Source organism: Pinus tabuliformis, chromosome 1_2, assembly GCF_031772625.1.
Source record: "Pinus tabuliformis cultivar Carrire ecotype Pingquan chromosome 1_2, CPIR1, whole genome shotgun sequence".
Classification (NCBI taxonomy): Eukaryota; Viridiplantae; Streptophyta; class Pinopsida; order Pinales; family Pinaceae; genus Pinus; species Pinus tabuliformis.
In genome coordinates this window covers 388,845,564-388,856,098 of record NC_142298.1, presented here as the reverse complement: position 1 = coordinate 388,856,098, position 10,535 = coordinate 388,845,564, and the positions used below count along the sequence as shown (strand labels likewise).

The 10,535-nt window shown below is 37.7% G+C and overlaps 1 pseudogene; it reads left to right on the top strand.

The window, feature by feature from the left end:
• Window positions 1–6,716: 6,716 nt before the first annotated feature.
• The window catches only part of LOC149206003 (uncharacterized), a 47,138-nt pseudogene continuing 43,319 nt past the window's right edge, over window positions 6,717–10,535 (top strand).

Sequence of the window (10,535 nt, the reverse complement as noted above, 5' to 3'; positions counted from 1 at the left end):
GTGGACCTACCTATGGTTTTTTGCATGATTTTTTACACATGATTTTGGACGCGATGGTTTTCGGTCCATGGTTTTGGACATGATGGTTTTCGGTCCATGGTATTGGATGATAAGGCAAAGAATTATGTGCATACCAACCCCACCCACACTGCCACCAGCTTTGCCACCATCACCTCCATCTTCACCCATACCACCTCCGCCACCATCGCGATTCAATATGGCAAGCACGATAAAGTTTCTTGTGTTCAAGGGATTGGGAAATGAAGATTTAGATCAATTTTGGTTCGTGGTAAGAGCCGTATGGAAAGCGAAAGGAGTTACAGATGACAATATAAATAAAGCGACACTGGTTAGTGCCTTGTAGGATTGCATGCTAACTTGGTATATTAAGTATTCTAATGATAATCCGAATGCAAGAATCACGGATATCCAGATTGCGCTAAATAAGGAATTTAGCAGGCTAAAGTCTGAAGCACAGTCGATCATTGGATTCAAAGAGATCACAATGCTGCCAAGTGAGACTCCTTGGGAGTTGGATCAAAGGCTGAATGTATGATTCGTGAAGCTAATATGAATATGACGGATGGACAACAACACGAATGGTTTATAGCATCGCTAACACCACATTTAAGGAGTGCGCTATCTCAGTCGAAGCTAACGACTCGGGCAGAGGCCTTAGAGATCGTGATGAGGCTGCATAAAACCCTATTGTAGGATCCTAACTTAGGAGTTTAGCAGATCCATGCGCAGCTAAAAATTTTATGCCTTGAGATGCAGAGTCTGAAACAGGATAGGAAAGCTCGACCAGAAGTACGCGAAGAGGTGTGGTGCATGAAATGCAAGGGTCAGGGTCATGACAAGGACCACTGCTCGATGTTCAAAAATTACCTCGTGGGAGGAGGATCAATGCCATTAAGGCTAGAAGCATAAGCAGGACCTAGCGCGGCGCCTACTTTGTGGTGCACAATTTGTCAAATAGGTGGAAAGCATGCTACAAAAAATGCCATTTGTTGCAAAAGTACATGTAAAATTCGCAACAATTGTTCTGTAATTTTTGTAGGTTGGCGGGACATGATGAGCACACTTGTAGAAGCTATGAGTTGATGATGGATAGGACGCCCACCTATAGAGTTCAGGTTGAAATGCGGCCCCTAGACTAGAATGCAGGAATGGCACGAACGGGATTTCCGGGGCACGGACGAGGCCGAGGCGGAGGAGGACCTGGAAGAGGTCACAGATAGTTGATATGCTACAATTGTGGACGGCCAGGGCATTATGCTCACAATTGTATGAATCCAACGTGTTCCTCATATTTATATTTCACCTTGTTTGATCACGAGACAAAATATTATCCTACACTGATAGCTAGGATATGCGACAAGGGAGTTGTACCACCTTCCCCGACTTAGAACCTACAGATGATGAGGTCTAAGCCACACGTGGAATATCTGAATGTGAAAATTGTGCTCCAAAGTGGAATCGTGACGGGAGATGATAAGGGAAAATGACCAGAAGATAGTACTTGGGTTCACAAAGCTCCGTCGAAAGAAGCAGAGTTTGATTTGGAGTGCACTCGGAAAACCTTTATGGAAGCTAAGAAGAGCTTCACTGATGCCTCCACTTCAGGAACCAAAGATAGACTGGAGCTAGAGATGGACCCACCTATGCTCACGCATTCCTAGAAACATGTGCGAAGTTACTGCATGACAATAATGCTCTAAAAGGATTACAGGAACTCATTAACATATGCGTTGGGATCATGTTAGGAGAACCGCACATAGTCTGAAAGATTAGAAAGCATAAGATGAGGATGTGAAGCCAAGTCCCTATAAAAATGCATCAAATTTCTGATATCACATACTTGGTGACTATTTTAACCCATACAAAGACTTCTTTAACTTGCATACCAGTTCTTTCTTACCCTTCACTGCAAAACCTTCAGGTTGCTTCATGTAGATATCCTCTTCCAGATCCCCGTGAAGAAATGTTGTCTTCACATCCATCTATTCTACCTCAAAATCAAAAGTAGCAACAATAGATAGAAGTAATCTAATAGAATCTACCTTGGCAACAGGAGAAAAAATATCACCAAAATCAATTCCTGGCACTTGGGAATAACCTTTTGCTACTAACTGAGATTTGTATTTCTCCACCTTTCCTTTTGCATTTGTCTTCTTCTTTAATACACATTTGATGCTAATGGGTTTCCTTCCAGCCGGAAACTCCGCTAGATCCCATGCCTCATTTTTGTGCAACGATGCCATTTCATCAACCATGGCCTCTTTCCAGAGTTTGTCATCCTCTAAACCTACTGCTTCCTTCACAGTTCTGGGATCATCATCAATAATAGATAAAGAAAAATTTGAACATAAAGAAGATGGTACCTTTTTGGCTTCTTTCTTTCTCGAACTGATCTTCTCACACCCAAATTTTGTGGCTCTACATACTCTAGTTCCTCCTCTGTTGTAGAGTCTGAATCTTTCTCCTTAAGCTCAAACTCTATCTTCTCAAGTTCCCTTGGTTGGACTTCATGTTTAATAACATCTTTCACCTGTCTGAGCACCACATCTCGACTGTACACAACCTTCCTTGTTACTGGGTTCCAACGCTTATAACCCTTTAAATAATCCTTATACCCAATAAAGATGCACTTTTCAGATTTACTATCCAACTTGGTTTGTTTCTCCTTTGAAATACGTACATATGCATCACATCCAAATACCCTTAGATGTAAAAGAGAGGGTTTCTTACCAGTCCATACCTCTTATGGAGTCTTATCCTCCAATGTTGATGAAGGTGATCTGTTGACCAGGTAACATGTTGTCTCCACTGCCTCTACCTAGAATTCCTACCCTAACCCTGCACCATTGAGCATGCTTCATGCCCTTTCCATCAATGTCTTGTTCATTCTTTTTGCAACTCCATTCTGCTGAGGTGTATATGGAGTAGTCTTCTACCATGCTATACCACACTTCTTACAAAATTCTTCAAATTCCTAGCTACAAAATTCTCCACCATTATCTGTCTTCAGCACCTTTATCTTCTTCTCTGTCTGGTTTTCCACCAGAGCCTTAAATTCTTTAAACTTTTCAAAGACTTCAGATTTCTTCTTAAGGAAATATATCCATGTATTCCTTGAGAAGTCATCTATAAATGATACATAGTACACATACTTACCCAATAATGAAACCTTCATAAGTCCAAACACATCACTATGCACAAGATCTAATATCTGTTTCGCCCTCTTACCGCTAGAGGGGAAACTCACCCTATTCTGTTTCCCATATACACAATTTTCACAGAAATCAAAATCCAGAGAGCTATTACTCATACCTTCTACCATAACTTTACCATGAAGTATTCGAAGGCCCTTTTCTCCAATATGTCCAAGCCTTTGATGCCACAGCATGGTCTTCTCTCCAGAGACCACTAGATTTTTTCCTGCTCCACCTTTAGGAACCATGGAACTGTTGCACCCATCAACAACAATGCTACCTTGTAGCTTGTATAGAGTTTCAATTCGAACTCCCCACATCAATACCAGTGCCCCCCAAACCATCTTGCAGGTATCCTTCTCGAACACTCCTTTTACACCTGCATCATCTAGCTTGCTTACTAAAATTAGATTTCTGGCTAATGCAGGAATATGCACAACACTCGGAAGTGTTCTAACCCTTAAACCTTGCAACTTCAACTTTACTTTTCTGCAACCAACGATTCTAGCCTTCTTCTCATCCCCCAAGAAGACATTGCCACCATCATATTTCTCATACTCGCAGAACCACTCTCTATGGGGACTCAAGTGAAAGGATGCACTTGAGTCAATCAACCATGTACCATGATCTATATGTATACTTGAAGAAGCCAAGTACACATCCCCACTTTCATCTGAGGTGATTTTCGCCTCTACAGAAGAAGCATCATCAAATCCCTTTCCTTTATTAGGAGCTTTAGATTTACAGTCCCTTTTGTAGTGCCCTTCCTTTCCGCATTTCCAGCACACCACCTTTACAGGTTTTCCTGGAGATTTAGATCTCCCTCTAGATTTAGATCTCCCACTCAATAACTTATTTTTGTTTCTATTCTGGGACCATCCTCGTATAGACAAGGCATCACCATTCTGGCTCTCCATATTTTTCCATCTCATCTCCTCCGTTAGCAAGGATGAGACTATTTCATCAAACTGCAAGGTAATTGTATTGCTACCTATTGCAATAACCAAACTATCCCATGAATCTGGTAGAGAACACAACAAACTGATGCACTTATCTTCATTTGAAATTTTAATATCAATAGATAGTAACTGACTTACCACAGTATTAAATGTGTTCATATGTTCTATCAACGAGTCTCCATCTTCCATCCTCAGGTTATACAAATTTTTTCATAGGAATAGTTTATTCACCGGAGACTTAGATTGGTACAAAGCCCCTAATTGGTCCCACAAAGCCTTCACCATAGCTTCCCCTGATACATTCAATAATACTGAATCTGAGACACACAATTGTATTATGCTCTTAGCCATCCGATCCAACTTCTTCCATTCTTCATCGAACACTCCCGTTGGTTTAGTACCTGGATCTAATGCGACCCACTGGTCCTTATCTACCAATAGATCCTCCATATTAAATTTCCATGACTCAAAACTCTGACCACTAAATTTCTTGATCTCTATCTCTCCACTACTCGCCATCTTCCTTCACCACTAGAATCAATCCCGCAGATCTCCCACTGAACAGGGTCTACCATAGGCCTGAGCGAAACCCCTCAGCAACAAAGGCATCTCCTTGAAGCCAAAACAACTCTGATACTAAATGCAGGTTTTAACCTCATACATAAATTACCTACATACAAATTCTAAAACACAAGAAAGTAAACAATGCGAAAGCATAACACATAAAACACATATACATAGAGATTTTCCCCTGGATCCCAAAACCGGGACTACCAGCTTGATTTTTCACCGTGTTCCTTTCAATTTTACAATACATATTTATACATGTTGAAGCATCCAATACCATGGACCGAAAACCATCACATCCAAAACCATATGAAAAAAATCATGCAAAAAACCATAGGTAGGTCCTCCCAACCTAATATAGGGTCCAGAAAAAAAAATAAAAAATAAAAAAATCCAGGGTTCACTCAAAACCCCCTCTTGAATTTCCATAACTCAAAACTCTGACCATTAAATTTCTTGATCTCTATCTCTCCACTACTTGCCACCTTCTGTCACCGAGTCTCCATATTTCATCCTCGGGTTATACAACTTTTTTCATAGGAATAGTTTATTCACCGGAGACTTAGATTGGTACAAAGTCCCTAATTGGTCCCACAAAGCCTTCACCATAACTTCCCCTGATACATTCAATAATACTGAATCTGAGACACACAATTGTATTATGCTCTTAGCCATCCGATCCAACTTCTTCCATTCTTCATCGGACACTCCCGTTGGTTTAGTACCTGGATCTAATGCGACCCACTGATCTTTATCCACCAATAGATCCTCCATCTTGAATTTCCATAACTCAAAACTCTAACCATTAAATTTCTTGATCTCTATCTCTCCACTACTCGCCATCTTCCTTCACCACTAGAATCGATCCCACAGATCTCCCACTGAACAGGGTCTACCATAGGCCCGAGCGAAACCCCTCAGCAACAAAGACATCTCCTTGAAGCCAAAACAGCTCTGATACTAAATGTAGGTTTTAACCTCGTACATAAATTACCTACATACGAATTCTAAAACACAAGAAAGTAAACAATGTGAAATCATAACACATAAAACACATATACATAGAGATTTTCCCCTGGATCCCAAAACCAAGACTACCAGCTTGATTTTTCACTGTGTTCCTTTCAATTTTACAATGCATATTTATACATGCGGAAGCATCCAATACCATGGACCAAAAACCATCACATCCAAAACCATATGAAAAAATCATGCACAAAACCATAGGTAGGTCCTCCTAACCTAATATAGGGTCCGAAAAAAAATTTAAAAAAATAAAATAAAATAAAAATAAAAATAAATAAATAAATAAATAAATAATAAATAAATAAATAAAAATAAAAATAAAATCAGGGGTGCACTCAAAACCCCCTCTGACCCCCGCGCCACCCCCCCCCCGCCCCCGCCCCCGCCCCCGCCCCCACTACGCAATCGATGCAACGAAGGGGGGGCTTCACCCCTCTTCTAACTCCTCGATTAAAGACGTCGGCTAGTCGTGGAAAGAATATAACACAACCCAATAGATAGGGCGATGGCAGAATCGATTACATGAAGTAGCCACATTGAATTGTAATATGATGACAAGATCATTGTGCTACGTATCGACAGAAGTGAGAGATCTGCCTACTTATGATGGGTTAATTGAGGTAGATACCTTCTTGGATAAATTTGAAAGGGAAGTGCCAGAAAAACAATGTTTCCAGGCCTTGAATTGGGTATTACACGCTACGTCCACGAGGTGCTGGGGTACGCACAAAGGAAGTTTTGAAGACTGGGGCAAATGTAGAAGGATGATGCACACATGATTTGGAAAGCCTAGGGTGCGGTTGACAGAAAAACACGATGGATGGGATGTTCCACACGTGCATCTAGCCAGGTGGGTGCAGGCATATGGAAAACAACCTACGTGGATGCACATGAACTTTGCACTGAGAGGGATGGTCAATAAACATGTGTTGCAGGGGCAAATGTGCAAATGGCTCTCAATGTTGGGGAGACAACATGTAGGAAGAACAATCACGCAGAATGTGATCAACATGGAAGCGTTCAACAATGTGTGCAGCACAGTGAACAAGGTATGAAATGCGCATCAAAGTGATTGGGACCTTCACGTACCTGTAGTATCATGGGCTTATAGGACGACATGCAAGAAACTGACGGGACAAACGCCTTTTAGGCTGGTCTATGGAGTAGAAACTGTAATGCCAATGGAGTACATCATGCCTAGTCTATGCATAGAAGTGCTCACATATATGATGGATCATGGAGCCCTAGAGGAGAAGATCGCACAGTTGGAAGAGCTCTAAGAAGAACAATTTTTTGCTAGATTCTACCAACAAGTACAAAAGTAGCGCGAAAATGCCTAGCAGAATCGACATATCAAGTTGTGCACATTTAGGTTGAATGATTTGGTGTTTTTATATGATAGTAAGTTTGATAAATCCCCAGAGAATCTTAGAATGCATTGGATGAGACCATATGTTATTAAGGAAATCACAGACGGTGGCGCGGTGCAGTTGGTGAAATTAAATGGGGAACTCCTCCTAGGAAAAGTCAACTTTAGTCTGTTGAAGCCATATACAGGTGGCTCGGCCATCTGACTAGCTGCAGGAAGAACAATCTTAGCACTCTAGGTAGCTGAAAGGTGGTGAGGGAGCATAAACTACTTTGCTTGGGAGTTGTGCGATGTCAAGACTGTGCGCCGAAGTGAAGTGGGGTCCGTGACAACGTGACGTTAGTTGCGCTGCCACACAGGTTGGTTGGAAAGTGACTGTTGCAGTCACTATTCATGATGTGATGCTTGGTTTGAGACTAAATGGAGAAACGACAGACATTTAAGGCAAACTTTATGGGCTAGATTTGGAAAATATGCTACCTAGGGAGCATTAATGGACTAAAAGTGGGCATTATGAGAAACTTTATTATCATAAAGATTTTAGCATGTGAGAGTTATTTTTGAATAGGTCTTTTTCTTAGAAGAAGCTAATGATCTCCATGCTAATGGGATAATGAATAAAAGAAAGGGCACAATGATGATCTATCCATCACTAATGGTTCCGAGAGCTAATATCCTAATGGGACAAATCCATGATGGTGAGACAATCAATAGAATAAATAGAATACTCATGACCAAGGGATGACCAATCATTCCTATTGGCATACTATAAATCTCACCAAAAGAAATATTCTTCTTATTCACTAAACAAACTTGGAAGTAGAAAGAGTATTCAATATAGGTATCTTGCAACTTCTAGCTCCAAATTGGTTTTCTCATGAAATCCTACCCCACAATTTTGCTAGATATCTATGAGCTCACAAAACCCAACACCTTTCTTGAACTTGAATGAAAATGAAAGTGTCAACAATTTAAAAATGTAAAGGTATTAAAATAGCCCCACATAATCCAAAGATTCTTGAACATTGACAAGACACTCTATAATATGTAACCTATGTCTTAACAAGACTTCCCATGGAGTGGATCCTTCAAACATCAGACTACCCATTTAGCTACAAGAATATTCCCTTAAATCACCCCATGGAGCAAACTCATGCCTCGCTCATCCTTGGCCATAACAAAAAAAACAAATTCATCACATGTAACCATCAACAAACCCCAACACCACACTTTAACCACAAGTAGTTCAAGACGTTGGCTAACAACACATAAACATACGGCACTCACGGACACCCCATATTAATATATAGATGAAGAAGAATGTGGAGAGGAGGATTTATTCATTGACACAAAGGTGGGTGTTAGGGGGAAAGATAATGCTTACCATTGTTCCACACCTGGGACCAAATCCCAGACACGTCAATAGCTTGGTAATCATTAGGAAGAGACCTTGGTGGTCACTTTCTCTAGCCCACTACACAAGCTCCCATTTTGAAATCACTGTATTCAATTGAAATTTTTCCTTTCTCTTTATCGTTTAACTTTTAGTAGATTTCAAATGTGTAGTATCATGATTCGTTTTTGTTTTGGATGGCCCTTTTTTCAATATCAATAAGTTTTGGCCATGATTTGATTTTGTAATTTGGAGCTTCGACTATGAATGTGTTGACTCAATGAACAAATCTTGTAAAGTTGGCAGTGGCATCTCAATGATTAAATGTTGTAAAATTGGCAATAAGCTAAGTTAAGAAGTTCTCCATTGCAGTTCTATTTGACCCGATTGTCAATCTGGACGTTATCGGCAAAGAAATTGCCAAATGTATTGACCTCGCAAAGGGGGGTGTCCATGTAGTTCTTTTCATACTTTCCGTTAGAAATTGGTATACCCCAGAAGAAGTAGCTGCTTTGGAGACCTTGCAAATGTTGTTTGGTGAAAAAATTCTCAATTACATGGTATTTATCTTTGCTAGTGGTGATGAGTTGGAAGCAAATGAAGAGACATTAGAAGACTGCTTGTGTGAGATCCCACTTGACATTAAGGTTAGTTCTTCTACTTATGTTAAATATAAAAATAAAATAAAATATTCATCTCTGAATTTTTCATGAAAAAGAGTTTAACCTCTAAAATAGATTCTGTAAACTATGTTCACAAATAAATGGCATAATGCTGAACTGTTTGTGCAATGATTGTTTCTCAACAAAATTGGTAATGTCCTTCACCTTCTTTCACATGACATTCTCTATTATATTCACTATATTATTTGTTCTATTATATTCACTATATTATTTGTTGGAGTTCTAAGAAAAATAGAATAGAATAGAAGAAATCATTTAGTTTCAAGACAAGGAACTCCTGTAGTAGAGAGAAGACGACTATGAGATGTCTTATAAGGAGCTTCAGATATATATATTGCTAAACATTTTAAATGAAATATGATGAATATTAATAATAAATAATATAATTTAAATATATATATTGCTAAACATTTTAAATGAAATATAATGAATATTAATAATAAATAATATAATTTATATATATATATATATATATATATATGAGACTCTATTATATTTTCAATTTAATAATGAATAGACTAAACTAAAACAATAACTTGAAATAAAGTTTAATACTAATTATTTATTATTAAAAATTATTATAATACGCTTAATATTAGTATATTATAATCTTGATTTTTTAATGTTATCTTAATTTGGGAGTGTTGAATTGAGTAATCCTATCATTAACATATACGTTGCTCAACAGTAAAGATTTTGTTTAATAGAGTTGTTTTAATGTCAGTGTATTATAATCTTGATTTGTGAATGTTGTTTTAATTTGCCACTATTGAATTTGAGTAGTCTTTAGGAATAAAGATTTAATTTAATAGAGTTTACATGTTTTAATGGTAGGTGACTTGGATTGGAATTTAACACTTTATTTTTTAATTTGGTAGATGGTTTAATAATTTTTAATCCTGAGAATTTAATTTATTTAAAAAAAAAAATTATAAATGTTAATTTAATTTTTTATTTTATTTATTTTTTAAATAATAATTTTGAAAAATTTATTTAAATATAAAAATAGAAAAAAATATTAATTTTTTAAAATTATTTTAACAAATTAAATAAATCTTAATAAAGGTTAACTATCCTCCTAATAATTATGTATTTAATAATTTTATATTTTGTAGATAATCAGAAGAGTATAATGAGTATGTGGTTTGATTCCTAAATAAAATAAATGTTAATATAATAAACAACCTAATAATAATAATAATTAAATTTTATAAATCTTGATAAACTTTAACTATTATCTTACAAATCACTTTTAAAAATCGTAGTGAAATTTAACGATCTTCTTCATGACGATATATTCAATAATAATCTAACATGCTATTT